This window comes from Puma concolor, chromosome D1 (genome assembly GCF_028749965.1).
Source record: "Puma concolor isolate L17-30 chromosome D1, mPumCon1.1.hap2, whole genome shotgun sequence".
In the NCBI taxonomy this organism is placed as follows: domain Eukaryota; kingdom Metazoa; phylum Chordata; class Mammalia; order Carnivora; family Felidae; genus Puma; species Puma concolor.
This window is the reverse complement of record NC_141676.1, coordinates 89,121,375-89,143,286: the sequence shown is the minus strand read 5'-3', so window position 1 is coordinate 89,143,286 and position 21,912 is coordinate 89,121,375. Positions and strand designations below refer to the sequence as shown.

At 37.0% G+C, this 21,912-nt stretch overlaps 1 pseudogene; it reads left to right on the top strand.

Annotated features, from left to right (window-relative positions):
- Positions 1-15,490: 15,490 nt before the first annotated feature.
- On the top strand, positions 15,491-15,580 carry LOC112866185 (U6 spliceosomal RNA; annotated as a pseudogene).
- Positions 15,581-21,912: the final 6,332 nt, after the last annotated feature.

Genomic DNA, 21,912 nt, shown 5'->3' with positions numbered 1-21,912 from the left:
CCAAAACATAGAAATCTTACAAATACAATGTTATTAAAGGAATCCAGTCTCAGAATCTTCCATTATGTATTATTTCATTCATATAAAGTTTAAGTAGACACTATGAATTTATGGTGTCAGGATAGCAAGTCAAAATAGTGTTTATATTTGGGGAGTAGGTAGGGGCAAGTGATTAAGAGTGGGATGAAGGGCTTCTGAAATGCTGCTAATGTTTTACTTTTTGTTCTAGGGATGGTTACATGAATGTGTTCTTTTGATGACATTTCACCAAGCTTGAGATTATGATCTTCTTTGTATGTTTGTTTCATTTCAGTAAAAAAAAATGTAAAACAACAACAACAAAGAAAAGGTAAGGAAAGGACCCCAATAGAAAAGAAAAAAAAAAAAAACAAGTTTGTTACCATTTTCTATTTTAAAATTTAACAATACCCACAAAGTTCAATTAGAATAATAAGGCTATTTTAATTACTATAAATCAGCATTTATGCATAATATTTTCATTTTTGTCTCAGTGACCTATTCTCTCTTCTTTTTTAAAATTAATTAATTAATTTTAAAAATTTACATCCAAGTTAGTTAGCATGTAGTGCAAGAATGATTTCAGGAGTAGATTCCTTAATGGCCCTTATCCATTTAGCCCATCCCGCCTCCCACAATCCCTCCTATAACCCTCTGTTTGTTCTCCATATTTAAGAGTCTCTTATGTTTTGTCCTCCTCCCTGTTTTTATATTATTTTTGCTTTCCTTCCCTTATGTTCATCTGTTTTGTATCTTAAATTCCTCATGTAAGTGAAGTCATATGATACTTGTCTTTCTCTAATCTCGCTTAGCATAATACCCTCTAGTTCCATCCACATAGTTGCAAATGGCAAGATTTCATTCTTTTTGATTGCTGAATAATACTCCATTGTGTGTGTGTGTGTGTGTGTGTGTGTGTGTGTGTGTGTGTGTATACATACTACATATTCTTTACCCTTTTATCCTTCGATGGACATTTAGGTTCTATCCATACTTTGGCTATTGTTGATAGTGCTGCTATAAACATTGGGGTGCATGTGGCCCTTTGAAACAGCATGCTTGTATCCCTTGAATAAAATACCTAGTAGTGCAAATGCTGGGTCGTAGGGTAGTTCTATTTTTAATTTTTTGAGGAATCTCCATACTGTTTTCCAGAGTGGCTGCACCAGTTTTCATTCCCACCAGCAGTGCAAAAGAGATCCTCTTTCTCTGCATCCTCGCCAACATCTGTTGTTGCCTGAGTTGTTAATGTTAGCCATTCTGACGGGGTGAGGTGGTATCACATTGTGGTGTTGATTTGTCTTTCCATGATGATGAGTGATATTGAGCATTTTTTCATGTGTCAGTTGGCCATCTGGACGTCTTTGGAGAAGTGTCTATTCATGTCTTTCTTCACTGGATTATTTCTTTTTTGGGTGTTGAGTTTGATAAGTTCTTTGTAGATTTTGGATACTAACCTCTTATCTGACATGTCATTGCAAATATCTTCTCCCATTCCATTGGTTGCCTTTGAGTTTGCTGATTGTTTCCTTTGCTGTGCAGAAGCTGTTTATTTTGATGAAGTCCCAATAGTTCATTTTTGTTTTTGTTTCCCTTGTCTCCGGAGACCTGTTGAGTAAAGTTGTGCGACCAAGGTCAAGAGGTTTTGCCTGCTTTTTCCTCGAGGATTTTGATGGCTTGATGTCTTACACTGAGGTCTTTCATCCACTTTGAGTTTATTTTTGTGTATGGTATAAGAAAGTGGTCCAGGTTAATTTTTCTGCATGTCGCTGTCCAGTTTTCCCAGCATCACTTGGTGAAGAGACTGTCTTTATTCCATTGGATATTCTTTCCTGCTTTGTCAAAGATAGTTGGCCATAGGTTTGTGGGTCCATTTTTGGGTTCTCTATTCTGTTCCATTGATCTAAGTGTCTGTTTTTGTGCCAGTACCATAATGTCTTGATGATTACAGCTTTGTAATACAGCTTGAAGTCCAGAATTTTGATGCTCCTGCTTTGGTTTTCTTTTTCAGGATTGCTTTGGCTATTCGGGGTCTTTTCTGGTTCCATACAAAAGGATTGCTTGTTCTACCTCTGTGAAGAATGCTGGTGTTATTTTGATAGGGATTGCATTGAATATGTAGATTGCTTTGGGTAGTATTGACATTTTAACAGTATTTGTTCTTCCTACCCAGGAGCATGGAATCTTTTTCCATTTTTTTTGTGTCTTATTCAATTTCTTTCATAAGCTTTGTATAGTTTTTAGTGTATAGATTTTTCACCTCTTTGGTTAGATTTATTCCTAGGCATTTTATGTTTTTTTGTGCAACTGTAAATGGGATCGATTCCTTGATTTCTTTTTCTGTTGCTTCATTGTTGGTGTATAGGAATGCAACTGATTTCTATGCATTGATTTTATATCCTGCAACTTTGCTGAATTCATGAATCAGTTCTAGCAGTTTTTTGGTGGAATCTTTTGGGTTTTCCATATAGAGTATTGTGTCATGTGCAAAGATTGAAAGTTTGACCCTCTCTTGGTTGATTTAGATGCCTTTTATTTCTTTGTGTTGTCTGATTGCTGAGGCTAAGATTTCCAATACTGTGTTGAATAACAGTGGCGAGGGTGGACATCCCTGTCTTGTTCCTGACCTAGGGGTAAAGCTCTCGGTTTTTCCCCATTGAGGATGATATTAGCATTGGGTCTTTCATATATGGCTTTTATGATCTTGAGGTATGATCCTTTTATCCCTACTTTCTTGAAATTTTTATCAAGAAAGGAGCTGTATTTTGCCAAATGCTTTCTCTGCATCTATTGAGAGGATTGTGTGGTTCTTGTCCTTTCTTTTATTGATGTGATGAATCACATTGATTTTTTTTTGCAAATATTGAACCAGCCCTGCATCCCAGGTATAAAACTCACTTGGTCATAATGAATAATTTTTTAAATGTATTGTTGGATCCAGTTGGCTAATATCTTGTTGAGGACTTTTGTCTCCATGTTTATCAGGGAAATTAGTCTATAGTTCTCCTTTTTATGGGGTCTTTCTCTGGCTTTGGAATCAAGGTAATGCTGGCTTCATTGAAAGAGTTTGGAAGTTTTACTTCCATTTCTATTTTCTGGAACAGCTTCAATAGAATAGGTGTTAACTTTTTCTTAAATATTTGGTAGAATTCCCCTGGAAAGTCATCTGGTAGTGGACTCTTGTTTCTTGGGAGATTTTTGATTACTAATTTGATTTCTTTACTGGTTATGGGTCTGTTCAAATTCTCTAATTCTTCCTGTTTCAGTTTTGGCAGTTTATGTTTCTAAGAATTTGTCCATTTCTTCCAGATTGCCCATTTTATTGGCGTATAATTGCTCATAATATTTTCTTATTATTGCTTTTATTCCTGCTGTGTTGGTTGTGATCTCTCCTCTTTCATTCTTGATTTTATTCTGTTATGTCCTTTGCTTTTTCTTTTTGATAAAACTGACTAGCAGTTTATCAATTTTGTTAATTCTTTCAAAGAACCAGCTTCTGGTTTCATTGATCTGTTCTACTGTGTTTTGTTGTTGTTGTTGTTTTTTGACTTCAATAGCATTGATTTCTGCTTTACTATTTATTATTTCCCATCTTCTGCAGGTTTTTCATTTTATTTGCTGTTCTTTTTCCATCTCTTTAAGGTGTAAGGTTAGGTTGTGTATTTGAGACCTTTCTTCCTTCTTTAGGAAGGCCTGGATTTCTGTATACTTCCCTCTTATGACTGCCTTTGCTGCATCCCATAGGTTTTGGGCTGTAGTGTTATCATTTTCTTTGGTTTCCATGAACCTTTTAATTTCCTCTTTAACTTCTTGGTTAGCCCATTCATTCTTTAGTAAGATGTTCTTTAGTCTCCAAATATTTGTTATCTTTCTAAATTTTGTCTTGTGGTTGATTTTGAGTTTCATAGTGTTGTGGTCTGAAAATATGCATGGTCTGATCTCAGTCTTTTTGTACTGGTTGAGGGCTGATTTGTGTCCCAGTATGTAATCTATTCTGGAGAACATTCCATGTGCACTGGAGAAGAATGTATATTCTGCTTCTTTAGGAAGAAATGTTCTGAATATATCTGTTAAGTCCCTCAGGCCCAGTGTGTCATTCAAAGCCATTGTTTCCTTGTTGATTTTCTATTTAGATGATCTATTGCATTAAGTGGGGTGTTGATGTTCGTTACTATTATGGTATTACTATCAATGAGTTTCTTTATTTTCATGATTAATTGACTTACATATTTGGGTGCTTCACATTTGAAGCATAAATATTTACAATTGTTAGGTCTTCTTGGTGTATAGACCCCTTAATTATGATATAATGCCCTTCTTCATCTCTTGTTACATCTCTTGTCTAAATCTAGACAATTTAAAGTCTAGATTCTTGGGGTGCCTGGGTGGGTCAGTTGGTTAAGCAACTGACTGTGGCTCAGGTCATGATCTTGCAGTTTGTGAGTTCAAACCCCACATTGGGCTTTGTGATGACAGCTCAGAGCTTGGAGCCTACTTCAGATTCTGTATCTCCCCTTCTCTCTATCCTTCCCCTGCTCATGCTCTGTGTCTCTCTGTCTCTCAATAATAAATAAATGTCAAAAAAATTCTAAAGTGTAGATTGTCTGATTTAAGTATGGCTACTCCAACTTTCTTTTGTCAACCATTAGCATGATAGGTGGTTCTCCATTCCCCTTACTTTCAATCTGAAGATGTCTTTAGGTCTAAAGTGGATCTCTTGTAAACAGCATATAGATGGATCTTGTTTTCTTATCCATTCTGTTACCCTATGTCTTTTAATTGGAGCATTTAGTCCATTGATGTTTAGAATGAGCACTGAAAGATATGAATTTATTGCCATTACGTTTCTTATAGAGTTGGAGTTTCTGGTGGTGTTCTCTGGTCCTTTCTAGTCTTTGTTGCTTTTGGTCTTTTCTTTTCTTTTCTTTTCTTTTCTTTTCTTTTCTTTTCTTGCTTTCTTGCTTTTTTTAAATTTGTCTTTTTTTCTCCTCAGAGAATCCTCCTTAAAATTTCTTGCAGGGCTGGTTTAGTGGTAATGAACTCCTTTAATTTTTGTTTGTCCGAGAAACTTTTAGTCTTTCCTTCTATTTTGAATGGCAGCCTTGCTGGATAAAGAATTCTTGGCTACATATTTTTCCAATTCAGCACATTGAATATATCCTGCTACTCCTTTCTGGCCTGCCGAGTTTCTGTGGATAGGTCTGCTGCATACCTGATGTCTCTTCCCTTGAAGGTTAAGGACTGTTTCTCCCTTGCTGCTTTCATAATTCTTTCCTTGCCTCAGTATTTTGTGAATTTGACTATGATATACCTGGTTGCTGGTCAGTTTTTGATGAATCTAATGGGAGTCCTTTGTGCTTCCTGAAATTTGATGTCTGTGTCTTTCCCCAGGTTAGGAAAGTTGTCCGCTATGACTTGCTCACATAACCCTTCAACCCCAATTTCTCTCTCTTCATCTGGGACTCCTATGATTCTGATGTTGTTCCTTTTTTATGAGTCACTGATTTCTCTAATTCTGAAATCATGCTCTTTTGCTTTAGTCTCCTCTTTTTTTTTTTTTTTTTTTTGGTTTCATTATTCTCCATAAGTTTGTCCTGTATAACACTGATTCACTTCTCTGCCTCATCCATCCTTGCTGCTGTGGCATACATTTGAGATTGCAGCTCAGTTATAGCATTTTTTATTTCATCATGACTAGTTTTACTTCTTTTATCTCTGCACAAAGGGATTCTAGTCTATTTTCAACCCCAGCTAGTATTCTTATTATCGTGATTCTAAATTCTGGTTCAGACATTATGCTCGTATCTGTGTTGATTAAGTCCTTGGCTGTCATTTCTTCTTGCTCTTTCTTTTGGGGTGAATTCCTTCATTTCATCATTTTGAAGGAAGAAAAGGAATTAATAAGGTAAAAAAAATTAAAATTAAAAAATTAAAAACAACACACACACACACACACACACACACACACACACACATGAATCAAATAAATGATGCTAGATCCTAGGTGTGTTTTGGTATGGTTGTTGAAAGGAGCTTGATAGATTAGAGAAAAAAGGGGGGAAAAAGAAAAAAAGGAAGACATTTGAAAATTTGAAAAAAATGAATACAGTGAAGTAGAATAAAAGGAAATGATGGAAGTAAAATAAAATTTGAAAATCTTACAAAAAAGTAAAAAAAAATACAATAGAGAAAAATGAAAGAAAAATATTTTTAATAAAAATTGAATGTAAGAATAATTTTTTCTTTCTGTATTCAAGACAAAGAAAATAAATGAAGATGATAAAAAAAGAAGAAAATTGAATAGATGGACCAGCGAACAGACTAAAATACGATTGAAATTATATCATTTTCCCCTAGAAGCCAAACTATGAAGCACTTTATAGACCATGAACTAAGCAGGCAGAGAGACTTAGGGTGACCATGAAGAGTAAGGTTGGCCCAGTTGGGTGGGGCTTAGTGTAATGGCTCAATTATTCACTAGATGGCGCTTCTTAGCTTACTGGGGTGGATTTTTGTGGTACTTTTAGGTGTGTATGTGCATGCACAGGAGGGGTGAAAATGTCACCCAGCTACCCAGTATCTAGTATTGGAACTCTGTTCTCCCCATCAGCAATTGTGCACATGTCCTGTGTCTCTGGCTTCTGTCCACTCCCCACTTTTACACTGTTTGTGACCAAGTCATCAGGTTGCCAGGTGGCACCTCTCTCCTGAGTTTTATCTCAGATGAGGCTGTGTTTCCTGACCCCTGACTTTTGAGGGACTGCAACTGTGTCCTGCTCACATCTTCTGGGGAAGGGTCTCACTGAGCAATGACCAGGTGCCGGCCCCAGCCAGGAATGTTCGCAGGACGGTGCTGCTGCCGATGCCCAGAGACTGTGGCTGGGTGCCAGACTGCCCCAGAAAATGTTCATGTGATTGTGTAGCAGCAGCATTTCGGGGATTAGGGAAAATCTCAACACACATCTGGCACCAGTCTTCACCCTTGACAACATTGTTCCACCACCAGTGAATGTGGTTGTTCTCCGGGGTCTGCTGACACCTTTGCCTGGGGCGGTGGGGGGGGGAGCTGAACAGCCTCTACCAAATGTCCTCCCAGCAGGGGAACCACCTCTTCCCTGTGGCCTGAAGACCCCTGGACCTCACTCTGCTCCTGGGGATTCACCCTTCCCACCAGAGCACCACCAGGTATTGAGCTGTGGAGTTTCAGACTCTGCGCTCCCCCTGTTTATAGAGTCTCAATGGAATTTCTTTCTTTCTTTATTTCTTTATTTATTTTTAATATTTATTTATTTTTGGGAGATAAAGAGACAGAGTCCAAGCAGGGGAGGGGCAGAGAGAGAGAAAGAGATACAGAATCTGAAGCAGGCTTCAGGCTCCAAGCTATCAGCACAGAGCCCGACCAGGGCTCGAACCCACAAAGCGTGGGATCATGACCTGGGCTGAAGTCAGACACTTAACTGACTAAGCCACCCAGGCCCATGAGTCTTAATGGAATTTGAACCCTCTCCTTTCTCCTTTCTCCCTTTTTTGTTCAGTTCCTGTGGCTGTTTCCACTTTTCCACTTTCTCTCCAGCTGCTTTGGGGGGAATGCTTTTCCCATCTCCACCCCCCCATCTCCATCCTCTCTCCCCACACAAAAACAGCTCCCTGCCCTCTGTGGCTTCTTGCTCCCCCAGTTCACCTGTCTGCACTGTGTACCTGCTGAGTTCTATGGTTCAGGTTGTGCAGATTATTGTGTAAATCCTCAAATCAGTTTTCTAGGTGTGCAGGATGGTTAGTTGTATTTCATGGATGTGAGACAAAAAAGTTTCCATGCTATTCTGCCATCTTCGCTCCTCCCTCAATGACCTGTTTTCTATTCTATAAACATATCCCATAAATCACAAAGATAAGTAGTTCAAATGATATACTTATTTTTAAATAGTTCACCTTGCAGTTACAAGATGGTGGGAATGTTTTCAACTGAGATTTGCACAAAACCTAACTAGTATCATTCCACAAGGTAATTCCACAAGTTTTTTTGAGAGAGAGAGAGCACAAGTGGGGGAGAGGGGTAGAGGGAGAGAGAGAGAGAATCCCAAGCAGGCTCTACACTTTGCTTGGAGCTCCACTTGGGGCTTGATACCACAACCCTGGGATCATGACCTGAGTTGAAATTGAGTCTGATGCTCAAATGACTGAGCCATCCAGGTTCCCCTGTATGTATATGTATATGTACATGCTCTTTTCTTAAGTATAGACAGATCAGATAGCTCTATCTACCTACTTACCTACCTACCTTTCTATCATCTAAGTATCTATAATTTGAATCAAATATGGAGAGTACCCTAAAATCCTGACAGAGCACAGTCTGGAACCCACTGGACTCTTTTGTTTGTTTTGTTTATTTCACATATTCTGCCTGACTGACTGTAAGATGATGTCTGGGGACACAACTCACCTCCTGGGAGTAGGCTGTCTTCCTGCTTCTGAGGGTTGGCCTGCCAAGAAGGCAACCAAACCTTTACTGAGCTCTGGGAAAAATTTCCTATTTTCCTTTGTGAGTAGAAGGCCATGGCAAGTGTTTGCTTCTTTTGTATACTGCCTGGCGGTCCCTCCTGAGGTAGGGTGTTGATTGAGGTGGCTGTGGAATAAATGAACTTACGCTGTGGTGGAAAGGTGGAAAGCATAGCCTTTTGCTGTTTCATGCCCATATTTGTGCCAGCTAATAGTAACAAGAATGTTTCCACAGACTTCATGAGATCCAAAGGATTGAGTAAAATTGTTGTTTTTTGTTTGCAAAGTCAGGTGTTTCACTTTTCATCTTGCTTGAAACAGATTTGACGCAAATACCCATGCCCTCCTTACTGAAACATTCTTGGGTCTGTAACACTATAGCCTCTCTGCATTCCCTTTACCCCTCTGGCTGTCAGTAGTCTTTGCTTATTCCTCTGCTTTCCCTTAACTTTCAATATTAGAATTCCTTTAAGCTCTATCATAATCCTCATCTTGTCTCTACATACTTTCTCCCTAGGTGATCCCATCCATTTTCATGGTTTTAAATATCATATATATATATATATATATATATATATATATATATATATAACACACAATAATATATCCAAGCTCACTATCTTGTTCTAAGCATCCAAGAAAGCTGACACTGTCAAAGGAATAAGAGCTCACAAATATAATCAAGCATCTGAGTTACATAAGGATTAAAAAAAGGAATTGCATAATATGATACCTATTCTAAGAGGAATAGTTAGTGGAGTAGAACAAACAAGAATTTAAAATAAGTAAAAGAAGTGTTTTCAAAGAAAATAAAGATATTGGAAATATGAAGCAGAAATAAGCAGTTCTTAAGAAAAACCAGTGACATCAGTGATTGGCAGAGTTGAGAAAGAGGATGAAGAATCTCTTCCAGGATGGAGGGGGGCCTAGGTGAGGTCTCTGGAAAACAGTGCAGCCTCATACAATAAGATCACCTTGATAACATAGGCCACAGGTAGTAGGAGAAGCAGACCAAGATTGGGAGAGACCTGTCCATTTTGAGTCAACTGACAGTAACATAGTCAAAATCTCCTCCCTCTCTTCCTGCTGCTGCCTCCTCTCCTGAACAAGACAGGTGCAAGAGAGGCATCAGAAGCTTGCACTCTAATGGGAAGGTAAGGGTGGGAGAACTGGTAGTAAGGAGAAGGAAGGGGAGAGAGAGAGAGAGAGAGAGAGAGAGAGAGAGATGAAGGAGAGAGGGGGGAGAGAGAGAGAGGGAGAGAGATGGGAGGGGGAGAAAGATGGATGGAGGGAGGGAGGGAGGGAGGAGGAGGGGAGGAAGGAGAAAGCGAGCAAGAGTGGTGTCCTACTTGGAGATTGGAAAGAAACTCCATGGTGACTATGAAGATTTGAAGTTGACAAAATATTCTCCTGAATAAGACGACTGAGATTTTAGTAAGTGGATGAGCATGAGATCATAGATAATATATATATATATATATATATATATATATATATATATATATATATATATTGGTTCCTGCTCCTCCATTCCTGGCACAGAGATCCTGAAATCCTAGTAATTATCTTAAGTGATAGAACACCAGGAAAACCTTTTGTTCTAATACTTTTATTTGACCCTATTCCTGACACAGTTATCCTAAAAGCCCTTATGAATTCCTGAGTGATAAGAGCACTAGGAACATCTCATGTTCTAATGAGGTGACTCTGAATGGTTGTTGGATATTGCCTGGATGGGGGCTGGTCACCAGAAAGTCCAAGCCATGATTAGAAGCTTGGAAATTTCAGCTCTGCCCCACTCTCACTCCAGAGACGTACAGGGGATAGAAATGGAGTTAATAATTGGCTATGACTACATGATGAAGCCTCCATAGAATCCCAAAAGTATGGCATTCAGGGAGCTTCCAGGTTGTGATCACATCCATGTACTGGAGGGTGATGAGCTCTATCTCCAAAGAAACAGAAACTCCCATACTTGGGACCCTCCCAGGCCTCACCTTTGGTATCTTGTCATCTGGTTGTTCCTCTGTATTCTTAATCATATCCTTTAATAAACTGGTCGACATAAATAAGCATCTCTCTGAGTTCTGTGAGCTACTCTAGCAAATTAATCAAACTCAAGGAGGAAGTGTTTGGATACTCCAGTCTATAGCCAATTGGTCAGAAATATAGGTGTGTGGCGGGCATCTGAAGTATATGGGGGGGGGGGGGGGGAAGGACAATCTGGTGGGATTTAACCAGTGGGATCTGACAGCATCTCCAGGTAGATAATGTCAGAACTGACTTGAATTGCTGGTGTCACAGAGAATTTCTTGTTGTGGGAGACAAACCTCCACATATTTGGTGACCAGAAGTGTCAGAACTGAAGTATTCCATGTGAATAGTAAAGAGACACAAAGAAGAGAAATACAGTAGGGAAGAACTCTAGAGGAGGGAAAAGACTGAGCTTTTCCATTTTAATGAGAATATAGAAGTCATTAGACTAGACTAAAGCTTAAATAGGAATATAATGGAAATAAAATGAGATGTGTTCTCTAGGCAGATTGAGTGTCCAAGGCCAGGAAAGTACAAGAAATTTTGAGAATAAAATATATTTCATATTATACCCAGCTGAACTGAGAACTCTGAATTCTCCAAACAATTATTTGTTGACCACCAGGTATGTATAAGCTCCTGTCTTGGCATTAGAGGTAGAGCAGTGTGTAACTTTGTTTTTTTTTTTATTTTATTTTTTTATTTTTTAAAATTTACATCCAAATTAGTTAGCATATAGTGTAACAATGATTTCAAGAGTAGATTCCTCAGTGTCCCTTACCCATTTAGCCCATCCCCCCCTCCCACCACCCCTCCAGTAACCCTCAGTTTGTTTTCCATATTTATGAATCTCTTCTGTTTTGTCCCCCTCCCTGTTTTTATATTATTTTTGTTTCCCTTCCCTTATGTTCATCTGTTTTGTCTCCTAAAGTCCTCATATGAGTGAAGTCATAGGATTTTTGTCTTTCTCTGACTGACTAATTTCATTTAGCATAATACCCTCCAGTTCCATTGGCGTAGTTGCAAATGGCAAGATTTCATTCTTTTTGATTGCTGAGTAATACTCCATTGTATATATATACCACATCTTCTTTATCCATTCATGCATCGATGGACATTTGGGCTCTTTCCATACTTTGGCTATTGTTGATAGTGCTGCTATAAACATGTGGGTGCATATGTCCCTTCGAAACAGCACACCTGTATCCCATGGATAAATGCCTAGTAGTGCAATTGCTGGGTTGTAGGGTAGTTCTAGTTTTAGTTTTTTTGAGGAACCTCCATACTGTTTTCGAGAGTGGCTGCACCAGCTTGCATTCCCAAGCAGTGTGTAACTTTGATAAAAATCTCTTCCCTCATGGAGCTTATTCTCCAGGGGCAATCCAATCAGTTATATACGTTATATACTGAGGAATGTCCTAGGTGTATAGCTGTGTCTCAGTACCTAAAGCAACACTGTTCAAGAGAACTTTCTGCAGTGATGAAATTTTTTCTATATTTGTGTTATCCTATAGCCATATGTGGCTAGTATGACTGAGGAACTCAAATTAAATTTAACTTAATTTTAATTCATTTGAATTTGAATATCCACCTGCGTCCAGTGGCTGCCATTTTGGGACAAACAACTATAGAGTTTTTGGTGAAACTGTACAATCACCTTTTATTCAGAGCCCTCTTATTATCTAGGACCCAGAACCAATCTGTATGACTGTTCCATGGACACTTGAAAAATAAAACATTTCTTTTTTTTTCTAGAATAAAGAGTTTAATAAATGTCCACTAGAGATACCCTATTTTTTATGTCATTTAGGATGTTGATAACATTACTGATTATATTCAACCAGTTGGTCTGTCATGGGCCTAGAAGGGTAAACTAAAACTTCCTTCATTTATGTGTTTCTGCTAATATCTCAGCTTCCAGAATTCAGTAACTTTGTTCTCAGCTGGGCACTCTTCCCTGTAATTTTTGCTTCTTTGAAAACAAGTGTTTCAGAAAAATGTCTCAATTACCATTTTATACTTAACATGAAACATAATCAGGACATAGATACTCTCTTTTGCTAGATTACAAACTACCACTTGGTTTTGGAGCTTTAAGGGATTTCTAGCTTTGTTGGAACATGAGGTCACATAACCAGAAGTAGGCCCTTGGACACCAAAACACAGGAGCTATCTAGACTTAGCAAACATATTTTATTCTCCCATAAATCAATGAGAAAGGGTCATGTAGAATTGGAAATAAATACCTGATAGAGTTGGTTTGGTAGGTTAAAGATGTCAGGCCAGCTTCTCTGTGGATCTCTTGACCTTTGCTTAATGTTTTTCATTTTATGGTTAGCAGATGGCTGCTAGAGATTTAGAAATCATATCCACATCCAAGGTAGGAAAATATGGGAAAGGGATGTGCCTTACCAGGTACATCCATTCTTTTTTCCCCAGAAACCATAATCTTTCCCAGGAATGTCTTGCATATGTGTCATTAGCCATAAATGTGCCTGTCAACGGACACTGTAAGCTTTTAGGCAGAAGCCAGCATTTAACCTGACACAGTGACACCTAAAATAAAATCAAAGTTCAATCAGCAAAGAAGGGGGAAATAGTAACTAGCAGTAGGCATCCCACTTATTTTTCTTTATATAGAGGACCAGTTTCCCAGAAGAGAAAAAGCAATTACTGATTTTACACAACAATCTTTAAATCACAAATCTCCCAGTCCGTGGGATTGGAATGAAATAAATGCTGGCATGGCATCTTCAGAATCACTTTTGTATTTCAATGAACAGTGCTAATAGATTGAGATCATTTCAGTAGCTGGATGTTTCTTATCCTATTATTAGTATTGTCTCAGGAAGCTCGTCAGCTCTGCATGCAAATACATTCCTGTCAAACCCTAACATCAGTTTGGCATACATGCTTCAAAATGGTTGAACCCCTGTGGAAACTATTCAGGTGGAATAGGGCAAATGGAATGGAATCCCACAAATGTGGGAAAGGGCTGAAATAGTAAAGAAACAAAGTCAGTATAAGCATAATAAGCCTGGAGATATTGGCTGGAGAGATAAGAAGCATAGACTTGTAGGTCAATGGTAAGGTTCAAAGATTTTATCCTAATTACAGTAAGAAGCTGTTAAGGTACTTAGTTCATACAGAGTGTGTGCTTGGTTTATAAACTTTACTAGTGTAGTCATCTGTGGGAAAAACAATGTAAATGTGTTCAAATATGTTTTGTAAAGTTGAATAAGTAATTTGTCAGCATACTTCTCTCTCTCCTGGCTACACAGACTTACAGAGTTCTATGGCAAAGTAAACATCCCTTTTATGCGTTCTAGTTACTCTTTTGTGGTCTTATGTCATTATGTATGAACTTCATCATCTATGTTCTACTCAAATAACTGGGCCTATCATGTCTGTTAAAGAAACCATTGGACATTGTGACTCTTGGAATTGATTACTTTTGATTAACTTTTCAGAAAAATGTTTGGCTCTTGTATGCATAATAGTGTGGAGGAGGCAAGAGTGGATGGGAGTATAAGTCGGAAGTTACTTCAGAGATCATAGATACTTGGGTTAGATGGGTGCTGATGGACACAAAGAGCTGTGGATGACTTAAGATATAATTTGAAGGTAAAATAGAGTTAATGATGGATTTGGTTCAGGAAGGAAGACAGGGAATAATGAAGTGTAAATACTTCCATAGTTGTGGATATTATGGATAAAATAGTGCTTACAGAGTATTAGTTATATATTAGTAATACCTATTGTGCAAATAAGAAATGAGGTTACAATAGTCACAACATGTACAATGCTGTACAGTTTTAAGATATTTAAAACCTTACATCTTATGATATTGGTAGGACAGTGTTTATTCTCTGCAGATGTGGAAACTGCAGCTTTCCCTCTCATAGTTCTACCTTTGCCAATCTGGAGACTGGTCAGAGACAAGAGATGTGACATGAAAAAGAGAGGATATAACCAAAGAAGACAACTGGGTCATAGGTTAGAAGAAGGTGAGAACGCTTGTGTGGGCATGGCAGAAAGGAAGGTCTGAGGGAAATATGGAGGCTGCACAATGGACTTTGAGCAGTTTGGCTGTGGATAATGAACTGGATCTCATTTCAAGGTTCTTTAAAAGATGTAAGGAAAATATTTTTGGGGGGTATGTGATTACTTTTGACTGTTGGGGTATTCCTGTTTCTATGTGATCCTAGACAGAGATTGAGTTCATTAAGATTTCAACTTTAATATTGTTTAGCTACTTTTGTTACCTTGAGTGTACACATGAAATGTAGCTTGAACAGAGGTTGGTTGGAAGGCAGAGCATGATTTGGAGGTAGTGAGAAAATGGAGTTGGCCAGTTTTATGTTGAACTTTGTGAAAGGCAAGATTGGATGAGCCTATTGGTTACAGGTTGTGGAAGTCCTGAAAAAATATGAGTTGAAATTCTTACTCGCCAGATTTGTTGTATATTATTTCTCTCACCGAGAGAGACTTCAGAAAATATAGAAAATTTACATTATGTAAAGTATTCACAGTTCTATCATGTGAAAAAAAAACTTAATATTTTAGGGTATTTCTTCTAGCCTTGTATATTGGTGCATGTATATATGTGTATAAAAACTTCACAGTATGATTAATAATTAAAATTATACTATACATAACATTTTATGACATATAAAAGTGTTCTGTGAACACTTTCCTATTAAATAATATCAAAATACTTTTGGATAGAACACAGTAGTCCATTATATGGGTGTACCATGAACTCTTTAGCTTTTTCTTTAGACTTTACTTGAGCTATTTTCCCATTCTTCTAATGAACCTTATCGTTTGATATTTATTTTTTATCTGCCATTATAAGTTCGGTATCAGTAACTCATGTACTAAATCTGTAACTGATACATTTTCCAGAGTTAGAATTTCTGATCAAAAGTAACGAACACTTGTGCTCGCTTTGGTAGCACATATACAGAGAAGATCAGCATGGCCCCTGTGCCAGGATGACACACAAATTCACGAAGCATTCCATATTTTTACATGTTAGCTAGACTCATCGTTGTGATCATTTCGCAATACATACAAGTATCAACTCATTATATTATATACCTGAAACTAGTGTAATGTTGCATGTCAATTATACCTGAATTAAAAAAAAAGTGATGGACACTTTTAGAGCGCTTGGTAGACACTGACAAATGGCCTTTCAGATTTGAACCGCTTTGTATGCCTTTTAGTAATTGATTTAATTTCCTTTTTTACTGCCTTCTCCCTCCTACTGGGAATTAGCCTTTAAAACATGAAAAATAATACCTCATAATTTTAATTTGCACGTCTTGGTTATTAGTGAGTTTCAACATTTTTCACATGTTACTAGCTATTTCTCTCTTAAAAAATTAGGGGCGCCTGGGTGGCGCAGTCGGTTAAGCGTCCGACTTCAGCCAGGTCACGATCTCGCGGTCCGTGAGTTCGAGCCCCGCGTCGGGCTCTGGGCTGATGGCTCAGAGCCTGGAGCCTGTTTCCGATTCTGTGTCTCCCTCTCTCTCTGCCCCTCCCCCGTTCATGCTCTGTCTCTCTCTGTCCCAAAAATAAATAAACGTTGAAAAAAAATTAAAAAAAAAATTAAATTCATGTGTTCAGTTTATTGTTCTGTTCTGTCTTCATCATTGAAGATGACTTGGACCCAATACAGAGAGATAACTAAATGAATATTTTTGATTGACTGAAAATCCATACCAACTTCCATGTAGGAAACAATAATGCATATAGTTCATGGCTCTTTGTCTATTAATCTTCTTAAGTTTAATGATTTATCCTGTGAAATGTAATATTCAGGGAAAATGTGATTTTTTCCCCCTGCTCTCTCTAGTCCTAAGAGACATTCTCTCAGTTGAAACTTCTCTCTCTTCATTTTCACTGTACTTCATATATCATTAGCAGGAACTGTTGGGTTATGGGAGGGCGATGTATGGACTACATATTTATTGAACTCTAATTGTATGAATAAATGAATGCACCGGCCATGCAAATACAAATCTAAGTCTTAAAAATAATAATTTACATAATTAGCTGACAAGAAGGCCTGAGCTATTACTTAAGTTCATATATAACATTACATCGTCAACTGTTAATTTATGTTCTGTTCTTTGCAGAATGATTGAGCTGTTTGGTAGTTTTATTTATGACTCATGCTTAGATTCATTTTGTAGTGCTGATAATGTTGAGATAATGGGAATTTATAGTTAGCTCTGACAAGAGGCCATAAAACAAATGACTGGATGTTTTCTCTATTGCCACAGGCTCGATTTATAACATAAAGTACTTAATAATTGTTATTAATGAACCCGCTGTGGTTGGTATATAGACACAGCTGGAAATCACATCTGTTATCAGACAGCCTGGGTTGAGTAAAGTACAAACACTGCAGGGAACTAATAGCTACAAAAGGAAATGACATCACAGAGCCATAGGAAGTGCCCATAGATGTTAGCTACACTGAAACAGAAGACATTTAGGAAAGATTTTAGGAGAAATGACAGAAAATTTGGCTCTTTTCAGAATTTTTCTTCCATATGGAACCCAAATGTCTTTAATTATGAGCTAGAGTCCCAGGGTCAATCCATATATGAAATATTAGTAAAGTTTATATCTTAGTTTTTAGATCAAAATAAATAAAAATCATCCAATTTCAGCCTACCAACATATCTTTCCAAGCTTCTCTTCAGTTACCCCTATTGAAACACTCTGTTCTATTCAGATTGGGTTATTTCTCTTTGTTTTTACAGACTTATGCATTCCTGCCTTTGTGCTTTACCTTATGTTGTTACCTCCATTCGAGGTCATTTTGAACTATTTCAAGAGAGAAAGAACTAATTTACTAATACCTATTTACTCTCCCCCTCTTGACCCCTGTCTCCATTCCTATTTGTCCCCATTTTAAATTTTCATTCTCCTCATTCAACATTGGCAAACATTGTAATACATTTTATATGTATTCTTTGATTCTATGTAGTCTTACAAAATATGCTTTTTTTGGTGTGTCCTTGTGTTATTAATTTTTGGAAATCATGGTAAATCACAGATGTCATTTTATTTCTTTTACTTAGCACTGGAGTACCAGCCATAGCACTCTGTGAACATCTAGTCCATTTTTTGTAAATGTTGCATAAGACTGCATGTGTATCGACCAAAATTAATATGTCTACTCTCCAGTCAGGGATGGGCACCCAGATTGCTCTGAATCTGTATCACAATAAGCAAGGTAACAATGGGCAGTTTTATGTATGTCATTTGTGGAACAATGGGAGAATTTCTTTAGGCTACATACTTAGGAGTGTAACTCCTGGGTCATAGAGGGTGTGTAGATGTGATTTGACAAAATGCTGAGAGATAGCTTTGAAGTGTTCCCCCATTCTTCTCCCACTGGGAGTTCAGTGAGTTCCTTTATTCTTACATACAACCAATAGGTGGTATTGCCTAGTTTTACATTTTAAGCAAATTAAAAGGGATAAGATGATATTTCATGATTGTTTTCATTTACTTCTATGATTACTACTGAGCTTGAATATCTTTTGATTTGCTTATTGTTTTGGGGGTGTATTTCATTTTAATTGCTTATTCATATGTGTGCCCACTTTTTTTTTCTTTTGGGTTATCTATCTTTTGTGGACTTAAAGGAATTCCTTGTACATTTTTACATTGTCAGTTTTGAATATTGCAAGTTTTTTTCTTAAAGTCTATCACTTCTCTATGAACTCTATACACACTATTCTTCCTAAACAAAAATATGTAATTTTGATATAAGTATTTAGCCTGAGGGTTTGTGTTTCTCAAGTATTTTAAAGACAATTCTTCCCCACATTTAAATCACAAATATATATTCTGACATTTTATTTTATTGGTTTTCTATTTTATCTTTCATTAATATGTCTGGATTCTACTTTTATGCATTATGTTATTTAGGGATCTAATTTTCCTTCTTAGCATCATATACAAAATAACCTATTCTTCCACTTCTGATTTGTGGTGCTTTATTTCCATATTTGTCATATATTAAATTCTAACCTATACATGGTTTTTCTCTGAGTCCACTGTTTTGTTTCATTGACCTATTTGTCCATCAGTTTTGATATCAATGCCTACCTATTTTATTACTATGCATTGGGACAGGCAGACTACCATGGACCTTGAGCATCCCTGAACTTTCTGCTGAGCAGGCTAAACTGTAGGTCTTACTTGTTCCACATAGACAGACAAGGAGGTCAAGTGACCATATCATGATTACTCAGTTAAGAGAAGAGAGAGAAAGAGATACTGTTTTGTTTTCTGCTTACTACAGAAGGTGCTGTGACCATGTGGTGGGCTGTTTGGACCACTGTTGTGTACCACTTTTATTGCTCTCAGTGCTGAGTGTATACTTAGTATGTCTTATATGCTTATGTTATGAACCCTTATAAAAGTCAAGGGGAAGAGTCACTTTTAGACAAATGATAGTGGGTACAACAGACCACCAGTTAGGCTCTTGGTTTCCTCTCGTGTTATACAATGGAAACTATAAATTCTAGAAAAAGAAAAAGAAATCAGTCTTGGGGGCTGTAAACTCCAAAGATCCTTTGGAACTATAGATCTCTGCCATTGATAACTATGAAGATTGGATCTCATACTGGTGAATGTTCTGCCAACACTTGAATATGTATTCTGCTGTTTAGGGGTAAAATATTCATTAATATCAAGTATGTCAAATTTGTTGACCGTACAGTTCAAGTATTTATGTTTGCTAATTTTCTATCTATCTTGTCTATCAATTACTGATTGAGGAGTGTTGAAATCTCCCATTATAATTGTAGATTTGTCCATTTCTCACTTCAGTCCTGGTATGTTTTTGCTTCATATATTTTGCATCTGTCAGATGCATACACATTTACATTTGTTATTTTTTAATGAATTGACAACTTTATCCTTAAGAAATGTTCCTTTTTTATCTCTGGTGATAATATTTTTTATGAAGTCTCCTCGTCTGATATTATCTTAGCCATTCCAGCTTGCATATAGTTAATGTTTATTGGCATCACTGTTTCTGTCTTCCACTTCTAATTTACCAATGCCTTTGTATTTAAGGTGCGTTTCTTGCAGATCACATTTAGCTATTTTTATTTTTAATTTTCTTTTAAGTTTATTTATTTTTGAGAGACAGAGAGAGAGATGGAGTGTGAGTGGGGGAGAGGCAGAGAGAGAGGGAGACACAGAATCCGAAGCAGGTTCCAGGCTCCGAACTGTCAGCACAGAGCCTGACATGGGGCTTGAACCCATGAACTGAGAGATCATGACCCCAGCTGAAGTTGGATGCTTAACTAACTGAGTCACCCAGGCACCCCACGTTTAGCTATTTTTCTTAAGTCCAATTTGAGAATCTCTGACTTTAAATTGTAGTTTATAGACTAAGGGTCTACAAACCATTTCTGAAATGGCCAGATGGTAATATTTTAGGCTTTTGGATCATACTGTCTCTGTTGAAATTGCTAAACTCTGCTATTAAAGCATGAAAGCTGCATAGACCACACATAAATGAATGGGCAAGGCTGTGTTCCAATAAAATTTTATTAATAAAAAATCACAATGAGCCATATTTAGCATAGTTTGCTGACCCATGGTTTACACTCTTAATGTTTGATCTAAGTATTTGTAGAGTCAAGGTTAAATCATCCAACTTGTTTGTATTCTGTTTATCCCATGTGTTATTCACTCATTTCCTATCCTCCCCTCTCTTATTCTACCTCCTTTTGGATTGAACATTTTTAAAATTTCATTTTACCTCTTTTTTAACATATCAGATGACAAAAACCTCTTTGTGTTTTATATTTTAAGTGATTGTTGTATAGTTTATAATATATATCTTTACCTTTTCACAGTCTACCTTAAAATAATATTATAGCACTTTATAGATTAGGATTCTTAAATATTCTTACTTTCCACCCAGTCATTTGTGCTATATTTTTGTCATACTTTTTACTTCCATTTGTGTTATGTTGTGCATTGCCACTGCCTTTTTCCATGTTTTGAAGTATAATTGACAGAAGTTGTAGTATATTTAATCTGTACAGTGTGATGATTTCTTATATGTACACGTTGTGAGAGGCTTCCTGTACCATCAAGCTAATTAACACCTCACATATTTACCTTTGTTTTTTTAAGAGGGAGCGAGATTACTTTTAGTGCTACTCTCTCAGAAAATTTCAATTGTGTAATATTTATCAGCTATAGCAACCATGTTACTCATCTGATCCTCAGACCTTATTCACCTTATAAGTCAACGTTTGTACCTTTTACCAACCTCTCTCTATTTCTATCACTCCCCTAGTCCCTGACAACCACTGTTCTACTTTATGTTTGTATTAGCTCAATGTGTTTTTTTTAAAGTTTTCACATATACGTGACACTATGCAGTATTTGTCTTTCTTTGTGCCTCATTTAATTTAGCACAATTTCCTTCTGGTTTCATCCATGTTGTCACAAATGGCAGGATCTCCTTTTTTAAAGGCTGAAGAACTTTCCAGTATATGTGTGTGTGTGTGTGTGTGTGTGTGTGTGTGTGTGTTATATTTTTATCTATCTGCCAATAGATACTTAGATTGTTTCCATACCTTTGCTATTATAAATAATGCTGAAGTGAACATTAGAATACAGGTATGTCTTCAAGATAAAGATTTTGTTTCCTTTGGATATATATCCAGAAGTGACATTGCTGGATCATGTGGTAGTTCCTCTTTCTAATTTCTTGAGGAACCTCCAGACTGTTTTCTATAGTGGTTGCACCAGTTTGCATTCCCACCAATAGAGTAAAAGGACTCACTGTTCTGTATATCCTTGCTAGCATTTGCTATCTTTTGTCTTTTTGATAATAAATATCCTAACAAGTATGAGGTGGTATCTTATTGTGGTTTTAATTTGCATTTTCCTGATGATGAGTGATATTGAGCACCTTTTCCTATATTTGTTGGTTATTTATGTGTTCTCTTCGAAAAAATGTATGTTCAGGTAGTTTGTCCATTTTTTAAATTGAGTTATTTATTTATTTATTTATTTAGGTTGTTGTCGTTGTTGTTGTTGGTATTCAGTTGTATGAGTTCCTTGTATATTTTGAGTATTAACCCCCTATTAGATACATGGCTTGCAAACATTTTTTTCCAATTCCATAAGTAGGCTTTTTATTTTGTTGATGTTTTCCTTTGCTGTGGATAATCTTTTTAGTTTGATGTACTCCCGATTATTTATTTTTGCTTTTGTTTCATTGTTTTTGGTGTAAAATCTAAAAAATCATTGCTGATATCAATGCCAACAAGTCTTTCCCCTATGTTTCTTCTAGGAGTTTTA